The following is a 14932-nucleotide window of genomic DNA, read 5'->3' as shown; positions in this document are numbered from 1 at the left end:
GCTTCCTCGGCTTCCTTTTCTCATCATCCACTTTCTACCTTGACTGGTTTTTGACAAAACTAGACTGGTTTCCGTCTGAAACCAGTACAAACCATTGCTCTTTTTTTTTTTAATTAATATTTTGTTTGTTATTTGAAAAAAAAAATAGCTGGCAAAATATAGTTGTCCTCAAATCTTTTTTTAGTTAACAACAATTAAAATTTTAATTATACAATTCTACTTATTTTCCAGAAAATGAACCAAACACAAAATAGTTTTATGGAATACAACCAAATACAAGAAATGAAATTTTTTTTGGAAAATGACTCATCTTCCAGAAAACATTTTTCAGAAGTTATTTTCTTGGTTTTCAAGCATACCCTAGTAGCTTTTTGATGTCCATACACGTTTGCGATATTCTGCCAGTGCCAACAATGGAAAATAACTCCTATATAGTGTATAGTGCAACATGCAATTCTTCACGAAGACTCCAGTGATTTCCTGTTTTCCTACTTATGATTAGAAAAAGATTTGGCAAGTAAAGAAAGAAATTCATAAATTTAAAATGCTATTGAATCATGTAATTAAGTTCAAATTTAATTAGTTGATCTTACTTGTTGAGGAAAATCTCCATTATCCATTTGTGCATTAATCAATAACTTTGCAGCTTTGTGTAAAGGAGTTGGATCCCTCTCGGCCTAGTTAACAAGGAAACACAGGAAAAAAACACTTTCACTGTATTTTGAGCATACATCAAACAGTTAGCAATGTTTGGTATCATTAAACTGTACTAACCTGCCCAGTGTACATTAGTCCTAGCATTGCCCATGATGTTTGAACCAAATTTGTACGATTCCCTTCCAATGGTATGTATTTCTGCTCCACAAAATTGTCTACCATTGAGAAAGAGAATTTGACAAATGTAAAGTGTTGTATCTACTATACATGGGCCATATTGAATATTTGATCTACCAAACCAGTTTGGTTGGCGTGAGGGACCGTGCACTCTTATCTCTTAAGAGATCAGAGGTTCGGAATTCAAATTCCCTCTTGTATGGAAAAACCAATCCGGCTATAGTAAGGGATATGGCTCGAGTCCACTTTTCCCCTTAATTAGGCTAGCCCAGTGCGAACAAGGATTAGTTGAGTCTGAGTATGGTACGGGCTTAAAGACCCCTCATACAGGGTTGGTCCGATGCGCACAGGGATTAGTCTGAGTATGGTACGAGGTTAAAGACCCCTCTTACAAGGTTGCCCCAATGCGAACAAGGATTAGTCTGAGAGTTTAAAGGCCCTCCTATAGTTAGGGCATGCTTAGGACATCTAGGGGTCTAATCTTAAAAAATAATAATAATAATAATAATAATAATAATAATAATAATAACTAATCCACCATGGTTGGGCAAGGTTCAAAACATTCTCCCCAGCCACCCTCTTGATTCTGTTTTGATAGGTAGAAGTGAGCAGCTTTGCGAATGGCTTCACTATTCTCGTAATGCTTTCCTGCAGCTGCCAGCCCTAATAGGGCAAAGCGAGTGGCATAGAGGAAGCAAATTCCCCAGTACCCATACCATGACCCATCTGCTTGCTGTTGTTTTTCAAGGTATTCTACTGCCTTTTTAATACAGATATCAACTTCTTTTGCTCTATAATTTGGATATTGACATCTGAAGGCTACAAGAGCACTGATTATAGTTCCAGTAGGTTCTACGTGCCTAACCACAAAAATTTCATTTACAATCATTAGTATGAAGATTAAGGATTTTACGAGTTAATTCCACCAGAGGTCATTGTCTTTGGTTGAAATTCTAAATTTAGTCCTAATTTGTCATTTTTGACATTTAACATTCCAAATTATTACTATTTTTAATACATTTTTAGTCATTCTTATGACGTTTCTTATTTTTAGTAAAAACATTTTTGTCTCTTCATATTTTTTTTTACCAGTTTCAACCAGTTTAATTGGTTTAGGACTTTACTAAAAATCGGTTGAAAAATATGATTCTTAAAACTCAGAGGTTGCCTAAAGTCCTAAACCAATTAAAGAAAAATATGAAAAGACAAAAATGCCCTTATTAAAAATAAGAAAAGTCATGAGAAAGACTAAAAATGCCCAAAAAATTAGTCTTAGATGTTGAATATAAAAAACGATGGTCTAGGACTAAATTTTGAGCCGTCAAAGACAAGGGGCCTCTTATGGAGTTAACTCTTTTACTTATTTATTGTTTTTGTTATTATTGTTGTTATTTCAGGTAAGAAGACTTGAGATCTTACTCTTTCTCCACGACAATAACTGCAAAGAGTTCAGAGGGATTCAACAGTTGCATGTATGGTTGTGGAACAGGAGGCTCCCATACACCAAAACCACCACTTTCGGGACTCTTAATGTAAACAACATGAAATATATTTTGATTAGTATTCAACTACAGAATTATATGTAGATAACAAAAGAATGTGGGAAAGTCTTACTTGAAGATAAAGGCAAAAATCTACAGCTTCATACAAGTGCTGAACATCGGCCTTTTCCCCTACAATTTCGGGTGGCATTTGCCCAAGGAGGAGCAGGCACTGCAGCAACGTTCACACAGGTATTGTTTCAGTGTCTTAACATCGGCCAGCCGCCTAGCGTATCACTATAATCGGTGGTCCTAAGCGTCGTTTAGTCACTAATCGCCTAGACTTCCTGGGCGCCGACTAGACCTCATATATATATAAAAATGGGTTGTTTCATTCAAAATGACATTGTTTTGAGCTAAATAACCCTAAATTATTCAAACTCTAATTTTTTAAGGTTAATATTCAATATTTTAGTATTCACTATTAAAGTATTAAATACTTTATAATTATTAGTCTTAAAAAATTAAAAAAATAAAAATAAATAATAGGTATAAATTTAAAACTAGATTACCTTAAGCGCTTCTGCTGTGCCGTCAGAGATAGCCCAACCATGATCTTGATCAGAGAGTGCCCATGATCCTTTCGTGAAATGACGATACATACTTTTGAAGTCTCCTTTTGGATTTTGTTTTACTTGCATCAGGGCCGGCCCTGGGCATGTTTGCCCAGGGCCATTGCACAGGGCCCCCAATTTTTGGGGGCCCCATAGGCCATAATACATCATATGTTTATATACTATACAACAGTCAGTAGCCTGTTGTATAGTATATATACATTTTTTTTTTTTTACAATTGGCCCCAAATTTGTTTTTGAAAATATTATATACATATATAATATGAGATTATTATGGACAAATTATTGTATGGACCATGAATTTAAGGTACATTTTTAATATACTAAAAGTACATTATTTGTATATTGAATATATATTATTTGAAAGTATATAGAATAGTATACTTTTAGTATTCAAATAATGTACTTTACATGCATAAATAATATACTTTCACCATGAGACATCTAGTAATTATTAATTAAAACTTATTAACTTAATTGTACATATTATTTAATTTATTTCACAATTATTATTTATTAATATGGCTTATTGGCTTAATAATTTTAAATATTGAATAATATATTCAAGATTTTGTTTCTTGATAAATTATTTATTGATAGAGATTCTAAATAATTTTTTTCTAGAATTTTGTAATTATGTTTTCTAAAAATAATATTCATTTGGGTTTGAGAAGCATTAAAAGAAAAAAAGGATTGAGCAATTAACTCAATCACAAAAGGAGCTCTTGAAAAAATTCATTACAAAAAAATATCAAATAGATGAGCAAAAGATGATGCCAATGAAAATTTGTTAGATGCTAATACTTAATCTTCATAAAAAAGATCAAGGTGATTGTGAGGCTTGAAAAAATTTAAATGCTAATGCGCACAAAAATGATAAGTATCACTGTGACGATGAAAATGATATAGGAATGTTGATGGTTGTTTAGATGATGTTGGTTACAATGATAAACCGAATGATTCGTTTTTATTTGACGTATATGATCTAAAAAATTAAGATGTCCTTGATTCTATAGATTAATAAATATTCCTGTGAAAAGGGGCTCAAATTCAAATATCACACAAGACCTTTATTTTTATTGGGACGGCCCTGCATTGCATCAGATTGTATAGCTAAAAATGTAGGCTAGGTTTTGAGCAACAAATTTTTTGACATACTTGTGATTCTTTAATATAGAAATGGGCCTTTTTCAGGCAGTCTCCATATTCTTGTACCATGCCACTGGCAATTATAGCTTGGGTGGCAAAAGTGGCATCCCAATTCTGACTCCCAAAACTCTGCATTGTCATTCCATCTTCAGCGAGCCATAAGTAATCAGGAAGTCTAGCAAGATGGTATTTGAACTCATTGCAGTTTGGATCTTCTGCCCACCAGCACATCATTTGCAAACTCTATACCCAAATAATAATTTGATGAGTTAATACCAGCCAAGGTCCCTCGAGTTTGATACTTTTATCATCTATAGTCTTAAACTTTGAAATTGGATTCCGTAGTCTTTCGAGTTTCAATTTTTATTGACCATCATCATGGTCCTTCAGCTATTAAATTTTAACCGCCAATGGTCCTTTACCTTTCGAAATTTAACCAACCGCAATCCTTTTGAAAGAACTATGACTGGTTAAAATTTAATACTTGAAGGACCATGGTGATTAACTTGGACCAAGGATGGTAAAAAATTGAAACTCTGAGGACTACAAAATCCAATTTGAAAGTTTAGGACTATAGATGGCAAAACCATCAAACTCAAAACACCTTGGCTAGTATTAACTCTATATAATTTATAATTTGATTTGTTTTGTTTTAACCTTGTGGGTAGTTAGGAGTGAAAAATTGCTTGACTTGGGAATGCTTTTCACCATTAAATATACTTTGACTATTCAACGTTTTTAGTTTAATGGGCTATTTTAACATAGTAGCATAGTAGCATCGAGAGACGTTAGGAGTGAAAAATTGCAGGAAAGTAAACATTTTCCTTTTGATTATTATGCCTTGTTTATCATTATTTTATTAATCTATATTCTTCTTTTTTTTTTTCTTTTAAAAATTAGAGTTAATAAAAATTTATTTGTTTAAAGAAAATGGCCAAAATAAATAAATAAAGAACAAATGATAGTATAAAAAATGGCGGAGGTTATGTATTGGAATGTCATTTAGAATGTAACTCGTAATTTTGATTACATACATAATAAAACCCTCTTAATTAAATTAAATATCACTACTAAACTAATAAATATTAAATTAATTACTAAATTCTTAATATATTTGGTAAATAATTTATTATATTATTAACCAAAAAGAATGTGACACATAGACTGCTATTTCTATTTTTCTTTTAACTATGTTATATATAAATAGTTTAATAATTGATAGTACTAATAACGTTGTAAATCAATGTTATAACATCATGGCTAGCTTTGATCTTATTGCTTGTTTGTCGTTTGATTAAGAGATCAGTGAACATGATGGCCCATACGTTAGCAAGCACAGTAGGCTCTCAATCTGACTCTCGTTTTTGAGATTATATTCCTCTTGACTGTATTTATTTGCTACTTTTTTCTCTCAGTTTAATTGAAATTTGTTTTGGATTTCAAAAAAAAAATGATAATACTAATAATAATATTATTAGATAAATAATCAAGTATTTTATTGATTACTAGATATGTTATTGCAATCATAAAAACTTCTATATATATTAAATAATTTAATATTTAATGTTTAATAGTTAATAATAATAATGATAATAATAATAATAATAATAATAATAATAATAATGCTTATACTATTAACCAATTAATTAACTAATAAGATTTTGGCACATATACTTTTTCAAACTTTCTTTATTATTATAGCAAGGAAATATTCTAACCTTTATTATGCAACCAATGTTTATGTATCTGCTCTCTTCTGCTTCATTGCGCATATACTTGATTGCTTTTCTCATAGCCATTTCCCTCATTTTGTTGAAAGGCCAACGCCTCATGAAGGGCTCAGTGCAATATTAAAGGGTGTTCCATAGCAGATCTTGTATGAAACTATGGGGGTAGTACATGTCCTCCTGCATTTATGCAAGTTAATTTTTGTTTTAGAATTAATTTTATTTTTTGTCCTAGATTTACAGGTAATTGTCCACTTTTAGTATTTTTTTAGAACATCACCTTTAGTCCTAGTATTATTGTAGCATGACCATTTTTTATCATTCGTCAACAAAATCATTGAAATGCTATTAAATACAATGACATTTTGATTTTAAAATATATAAACTGGGTTGACCCGTTACTATCATGTGAACCTGTGAAATTCCACGCACCGTTGAGATGTGAGATTAGACGGCCATGATATGAGGAGTGGTGCATCCGATGCAGTTGTGCAGTTGTGTAGTGATGTGGTGAATTGGTGTAGTGATGTATATTTATCTTGTCAAAATCGTTATTATAAACCACAAGATTGAGCAAAATCAACGATATTGAATGGTACACTGGTTCACATACATTATGGCATTGGTTCACATTTGAAACTATAGATATATTTGTTTGAAAAAAAATTCATAATAGAATACCTAAATGCTCTTGTATTTTACGGAATCAAAACGATTTTATTGATGGAGGACCAAATATGGTCATGCTACAATAATACTAGGATCAAAGGGTGATGTTATGAAAAAAAAAAAAAAAAAAAAAACTAATAGTGGACGATTATCATCTATAAATTTAAGAAAAAAAATAGAATTAACTCTTTGTTTTTATCTACAATTCAAAAAAGGGGCTTGAAAAATTTGTGTGTGAACCAACCTTACAACAATCCATGCGAGTACTGTTCCAATCAATCTGATCATAAGCTTTGACATGAATTTCATTTCTTATAGAGAGAACAAGATCGGTTAACGGCCCATGATATCTCTTTGCATACAAGTACGACATCGGCATGTATGTTGTCCGAGAGTAACACCACATTTTTGCTATATTATAATGAGAATTATTTCTATGTCTATGTTAAGTACTTTAATTTATTCTATTTTAAGCAATTAAGAGCTAAAGTAATTACCAGGATGGAATTGGAAAATGGAAGGAAAAAGCCAAAATTCTGGTGGGAGTGGATTACATACACCCATCCCACTCGTACACTCCAAGCACCTGCTCCAAAAAAATATTTAAATTTTAACCACGTAGTATAGTATTTTTAAGAGAAAATTGTAATTTATACTCTTTATCAATATGTCAATTATTAATGTCACTCATGAATTATTAATGGTGTAAATGTTGCATCTCAATCTTTAAAACATTAACATATATTAGCCCTCTCCTAATAGAAAAAGGAGAAACATTGTTGTCGTTGGAAGGAGAACGAACGAAAAAAAAAAAAAAGGATAAGTGAAGGAAAAAAATGAGGTCTTCAAATAGAGAAAACGACGGGTAATCACATTTACACCGCCAATAATCCAAGAGACCAGAGGGGCAATATTTATCCCGTTTTAAAAATTGATTAGTAACATTTACACTACAAATAATTCATGAGTGACATTAATAATTGGTATATTTGTGAGGAGCATAAATCATAATTTTTCTTATTTTTAATAAATGAAAAATTATTTTCCTTGAAGCATTCCTAATTCGCAACATATAATAATCAAATTGTAATGAATTAGGTTTAGATTTGAATAATGTATGCCATTTTTTAGCGTCATCATCTCAATTATGTATCTAAATCTTTTCCCGATCTGAAGAAAATTTTACTGATATCGCATACCGAGAGATAAATCTTTCCCCAAGAAGGAATTTTAGTGGCGCCGCCATGGTCAAGAATCCACTTGCGACCCCTAGTAATGGCACCATCATCATCTTCAGCTACTTCTCCAAGCAAACGCAAGGCCACATAGTTAAGTGCTGATCCAATCATGGTGCTGTGCCCATCTACGTACAATCCCCATCCACCATCTTCATTCTATCATACCAAAATAACAACCCACTTTCAATCAAACAATAGCATAATATGACAAATTCACATAATTTAAGGAACTAATCCACTACTAATTAGCTGTTGTGTACTTGTATTATACCAGAAAATAATTAATAGAGAAAAATTTGTGTAAGACTGTCTCAGGATCCGTCCAAGCCCACTCTGCGTGTTAGGCGGGCCGAGGTAATTAAAAAGTCCATTAAAATACGGGCCCAAAATATCAAAGTCCATCTCGCCTTTTTAGTGGGACGGGCTAACTCAGTGGGTTAAGCCCGTTTTGACGGCTCTACTCACGGATCATTATCTGTGAGCCAGGGTGGGTCAATTGGAAAAGGCAAAATTATTGTGTGGACCATGACCCACATAGTGTTGTGTGGACCATAAAAAAGTACATTTTTAATATACAAAATGTGCATTATCTGTGTACTAAATGTACATCTCTTGAATACAATATACATTTTTTTTTGGATTAACAAGGTAAACCCCACTCCTCACTGTGTGAGTATGTGAGTAAACCCTCGCCCTATGACTCTAGCCGGCAAAGGACCACAAGGAGGTAACCAGTCTAGGTTACCCATAGCCGGCAAAGGACCACAAGGAGGTAACCAGCCTAAGTTACCCATAACTGTCCAGCTCAAACCCAAGGGCTTGAGGTTCGAACCCACGACCTCTTGGCTGCAGGTGTAACTCTCTTACCACTTGGGCTGCCCTTACGAGCACAATGTACATTTTTAATATACTAAAAGCACACTATTTTTTATACTGAATGTATATTATTTTATAGTATGGTCCACACAGTTAACTTGACCCGTCTTACAAATAAGAATTAGTGAAACCGTCTTGTCTTCGAAGTCACTGTAATTAATAAAATTTTGATAGAAAGACGTACTTGATGATTGTATATGTATCGGACAATTTCTTTCCTGTGCTCTGAGGTTAAAACTGTGTTGATTGTTCCGCAAATGTACAACACAATCAGCTGTGGGAGAAGTCATTTCAAACAATTATTTTAAACGTACAAACCGTCTCCCTAAAGAAATTATTAATTAGAACAAAAATGTATAGAATAATACCAAGGGTGGAGTGAAGAACATAGGGCCAGCGTTCAAAGCTGGCCAGTGCCCATCTCTAGCTTGAAGTGCACAGTTCAATCGTACGGCTTTTCTAACAACAGTTGTGATAGCCTCGAAGTTCACTTCTTCTTCGTCTCCTAGCCTTATTGGGGGAATGCTCAACACATCAATCCCACTTTCTTTGATCATCTATAGATCAGATAAAAGATTATATAATTGGCTAATCATGAACAAATTGGAAATTACTACAAATAAACCATTGTTAATGTGTCTAACTACTATTTATTGTGATCAAAATTGCGAAAATTGCTATGCATTCATTTCACATCTTTTTTTATTATTATTTAAATTTTTAAGACTGGATAATTATAAACTATTAAATACTTTAATAGTCAGTACTAAAATATTAATTATTAATTTAAAAAACATCTGAAATTGTAAATTGTATAAAGATATGGGCCATATTTGGTAAATGACGGTTAGCTGATAGCTGTTAGAGGGTATGACTAGTTGATAACATTAGTGATTATAAAATGATGTTTGGTAAATTAGTTGTTAGCTTACAGCTGCTTGGTATAATTCCTTTTCTCAAAAAGCTAATTGAAAAAGTTCTTTAAATAGATTTTTGAATTTTAGCATTTTGAATTTACAAAAATTAAAGTTGATTAACCAAACACTTATATTGATTGTTTAACTAAGTCAAACAGTCAATAGTGGTCAAATAAGTCAAAATTAGCTGAAAAGCTAATTATTTTACCAAACAGGGTCTTAATTTAAAAATCAAAACAAAATTCCAAAAAATTACAACTAAAAGTATCAATATTATTTTCAAAAAAAAAAGTATCAATATTAGAGTATATGTAGTTGATTTAGATTTTTTTTAAAAAACATTTTTGAATTTGGGATAGAATGATTTAGGGTTATTTTGATAGAAATAACTCGTTAGAAAAACGGAACAAATAACTAATTGGCCACCTAGTCTGTTGTGGCCTAGTCGGCGCGCATAGAACATGACTACAGTGAAAATCTAAGAGGCCGGTCGGCACCTAGGCTCAATTTTTACAACAACTAGTGTGATAATACATCTGTTTTTTTTTTTTTTTTTTGATAACACATCTAGTATTATTCCAAATAGGTGCTTAAAGATCCAGCCCTGATGTTGAGGTATTGATTCTTTAAATCGAAAAAGATTGAGAAAGTATAGAACAATATACCTGCATCCTCATTATCAAATCACCGCAGGCATGGGAACCTTTCTCCCGGTTTTTTCTAAATTCTCGGCGGGCATTTTCAAGCGCTTCTCGTTCTTCTGGCGTGCCGGCGTTAGCGTCGTACTCCCATGTTTGTCTGCCAACGTAGTTGTTTGTACTGTACATGTACGGCCCGCCACCTTCCGCAACCTTAAGCTTCCACATCTTCTACTTCTGCCTATTATTGTGTAGTTTTTAGTATGGAAAATACAGGTGCTTATATAGGCACTTGGGGTATTTTGTCACATCCACTACCTAACAAACATATTTATTGAAGAATATAAAAAGAGTGTGTTTGGTTGACAGGTTTAACTATTAGAAATGAGTATCAATGTCATTGTTATTGCTTAGTTAACAGGTTTTTAGAACATTACTATGGGTTTTGATTACCCGTTAATTGCAAAACTTATTCCGTAATAAAATAAATGTTTCATTTCCCTTCCTCCTCCGCTTCACCAACTATTAATAATCATTCCCATTCCACCTTACTACCAAACATGCAAAATACTTTCAGCAAAACCCATTACCATTACCAAGGATTTGATACCCATTCCGATTCGATTTCCATGTGCGAACTGAGCACACCCTAATTTTTTTATTTATAATAACTTATGAGACTAAAATTGGAATGTATTTGGCCTTTTTTTTTGAGTAAAGGTTCAAATAGATCATATTCTTTACTCGAAAAATCAATTAGTTAGGTCAATAAACTTTTAAAATTTATAATTAAACCCATGAAAGTGTTATTTTGGGACATTAAAGTCAAAAAATCAATTAGTGACCAATAATAGCAACCTCGGTGGTTACAAACACTTATTAGGGGTAAATCAACTGGTTACAAACACTTACATGCCGTTTGGTTGGGAGGAGGGAATTAAGGGGGAAAAGAATTGTAATTCGGTGGAATTGTGATTCAATGAATAAGGTAGGAATTGAAATTACAGTGTTTGGTATGCAGGAATAGGAGTATAGGGAATTGAAAGGTAAGAAGCGACAGAATGACTAAAAAGCCCTTATGTTGTAGTAGGAGTAGTAGTAGTAGTAGTAATAATAATAATAATAATAATAATAATAATAATTCTTTCAATAATAATAATAATAATAATAATAATAAGTATAATAACAATACTTCTTTTAATAATAATAATAATAATAATAATAATAATAATTTCAAAAATTTAAAAAAAGAAAAAAAAGAAAAAGACAAAGGATTGAGAGGAGGGGCAAAATGGTCTTTACACCAATATAAATGCCCCTCCTCTCCACCGAATTACAATTCATGGGGGTACCCCCATGAATTGTAATTCACCAATTGGAGGGAATTGCAATTCCGCGGAATTGCAATTCCCTCCAATTGGTGAATTACAATTCATGGGGGTACCCCCATGAATTGTAATTCACCAATTGGAGGGAATTGCAATTCCGCGGAATTGCAATTCCCTCCAATTGGTGAATTACAATTCATGGGGGTACCCCCATGAATTGTAATTCACCAATTGGAGGGAATTGCAATTCCGCGGAATTGCAATTCCCTCCAACCAAACACCGTAGTTGTCAAATTCATTGAATTGTAATTCAATGAATTACAACTCCCCCCAAATTACACCCAACCAAACACCCCCTTAGGTCCAATCTTTCTTCATTTTCCTATCATTATTTGTGGGTTCATCTTTTATACATGATCTATTATTTTATTCACTCCTCTATAATTAATAATTTTAAATTTAATTTTATATTAAATAATAAAAACAATTAATAATCAAATTTTAAATACCAAAAAATAATAAATTTAAATTTTAATATAGAAATTAAAAAATAAAATAACAAATAAAAAAAAACAAGCCGTTGGGATGAGAAGTTTTTGAGATTGAGTGAGATAGTGAATGATGAGGTTGATGCTGGAGCACTAAAAACTGGATGAAAAAACCTCCCTAATGAGGTTGGTCTTGTTGGTTAATTTAGATATGAGGCAAAGGGAAATGATGAAAAGAGATCTTCAGGCGTGTGATCATTTTTCTATAGGTTTTAAATCTTCCTCTATCAAAAGCAACGAGGTTTAAGATTTAATCTTATGGGATCATGTTGTAGTAGGCGCTAGGCGGTAGATTAGTGCCTAGCACCTAAGCGGTCTAGGCAGCGCCTAAGCAGTACTTAGGCAGCGGCGTATAAAAAATAAAAAATAATGCATGTGTGTGGGTGTATGTCATATATATATATATATATATATATATATATATATATATATATATATATATATATATATATATATATATATCTTACTTCTTTTATTTATATAAATAAATAAATTTAAAAGTATATAAATATAATAAAAAATTAACAAGACCAACGAGTTAACTCTGCTAACTCTGCCGAGTTAGGCGAGTTAACTCGGCCGAATTGGGACCTAGGCAGGCGGTCACGTAGGCAGACGCCTAGAGAGCAATTCGCCTCAGTCTAAGGGCGTCTAGCGCCTAGGCGGCCTTTTTGTAGAGTTGTAGAACTGTGAAATATCAAGATATTCTGCAAGTAAATTGCATGTATCATCATATGTCTCTCAGCTCCTTAAGATTTTATAATGATAAAAGGAGAGGTTATTGAAAATTTATAGCAATTTAGAAACCAACTTCCAAAGATATATATAAAATATATCTGACTTGAGATTTAAACAAATTAATGTATGTAACTTCAGAACTTACGTAAATTAATGAGTAAATATAAATACATTAAGAACTTAGATGCATTTTGACCATGCAAATAGAATATATAATATATTTCATTCATGCGAATTTGTCAACTTTCACAGATGCGAAGCATCAGCTTTGAGAGATTCAAAATAATCAGAAGACAAACGTTCCTTCCGTTCAAAACAATCGGAAGATAAACGTGCATTCCGTTCATTGCTTGCAGTGCAATCATCCGGAAGGTTACCTTCCAAAAATGCACCTTCCGGATATCTATGTTCCGGTCTTTTCAAATCTTCCGAAATTTCATCTTTCGCACTTTCCGAAATTTCGCCTTTCGTACCTTCCGAACCTGAAACTGAGCGAAACTGAGCACTCTTTGGTTTAACTTTTCGTAAGTCCCAATTAACTTTTTACCAAACTAAAATAATATTCACTATTCCACAACTCTAAATATTATTTAAGCTTGCATAGTTTATCTAAAAGTTAATCTCCATTGAGGTTGTTTTTAGCTTTGTTTAAAATTTTTTACCTCAATGGTTATTTGACCATTGAGGTTGTTTTTTGTATTATATTTTTTATTTTTATGTTTATGTTTATTTTTAAATTTTGAGTTTAATTTAATTTTAAAAAATTTAATTATATTAATTGTTGTATATTTAGTATTTTAAATTTTGTATCCATTTCTGAATATTAATTTATTTCGTTATGAAATTATATTTTGATTAGTTTATGAGATTATATTTTATTATTAAAAAATTATTTTAATTTGGAATTATAATTATAAAGTTGGAATTATTAATTATTGAAAAATAAATAAAATAATAGATGATGTGTAGGACTATAGGAGTATATGACCCACTAAAAAGGGAGAAAAAAAGAGAAAGATTTGAAAAAAAAGAGGAGATTTATAGGGTGATGTGGAGGAGTTAGACTCACAAAATAGAGAGATAAGGGGAGAACAATCCTTACACCATGGACCAGGATTCACATTACACTATGGACCCTACCTGGTGCATGTGTATATGTCTTACATTATGAGTTTTTGTGTCTTGTGTTATGAAATGTTGCACCTTAAGAGTATGAATTCTGTAACGTACTACAAACAAATTAGTAATTCTGTCTTATTTTCTTAATTTCAGTGTCTTGTGTTGTGAAATTCTATGCCTATGAATACAAATTATGTACCTAAATCAGATTTGAAAAATAAGTAAGTATATAACATGTGTATGTCTTGTGTTGTGATTTTTTGTGTCTTGTGTTATGAAATTCTGTACTTTACAAGTATGAATTCTATATCTTGTCGTTTTGATCCAGGGTTCACAATGCTATGTGAACCATAGTCCATGATATAAATTTCCAAGGGAGAAGGGTTGGAGCAATTGTTATACCATGGACAATGGTCCACCTTGAATTGTAGACTCTAGTCTAAATATTAGGTTCCTGTAAATAACATATTATGTGCTTGCAATTAACATATTATTTGTTTGCAATTTATTTATTTATAAATAAATAATCTGCAACCTCCAGGCACATAATAAATTAAATGTAGACATATAATCTGAATGTTAGTTTGGACCAGAGGTCACAATGCAAGTTGGACTCTAGTCCATGGTATAATTTATCATGTTGAGGATGCGCTTATAGCAATGCAAGATTGTAATTAAGGACATTATTGGTGCAATATTTATGCAATTGTTATATCATAGATGGGATTCACCTTGCATTATGGAGCCTGGTAAAAATATTATGTGTCTGCAGTTAGCATATATATATATATATATATACACATTTAGTTAATAGATTATGTGCCTGTAAATAAAAACATATATGTTAACTGCATGCACATAATATGTTAACTGTAGACACATAATATGTTAATTGCATATTATGTGTGTCTGCAATTACATATTATGTGCATGTAGCTAACATGTTGACGGTAAATATGTTACCGGAGTAATATTTAGTTGAGTATAGTATTATTTGAGTACAAGAATTACCCCCCCCCCCCCCCCCCCCCCCCC

General features: G+C 32.1%; 1 pseudogene; it reads right to left on the bottom strand.

Moving 5' to 3' along the window:
- Positions 1–223: 223 nt before the first annotated feature.
- On the bottom strand, positions 224–10392 carry LOC116031537 (annotated as a pseudogene).
- Positions 10393–14932: the final 4540 nt, after the last annotated feature.

The sequence above is a fragment of the Ipomoea triloba genome, chromosome 10, assembly GCF_003576645.1.
Source record: "Ipomoea triloba cultivar NCNSP0323 chromosome 10, ASM357664v1".
Lineage (NCBI taxonomy): Eukaryota > Viridiplantae > Streptophyta > Magnoliopsida > Solanales > Convolvulaceae > Ipomoea > Ipomoea triloba.
Note: the sequence above shows the minus strand (reverse complement) of the source record. Positions and strands in the feature narration are given on the sequence as shown.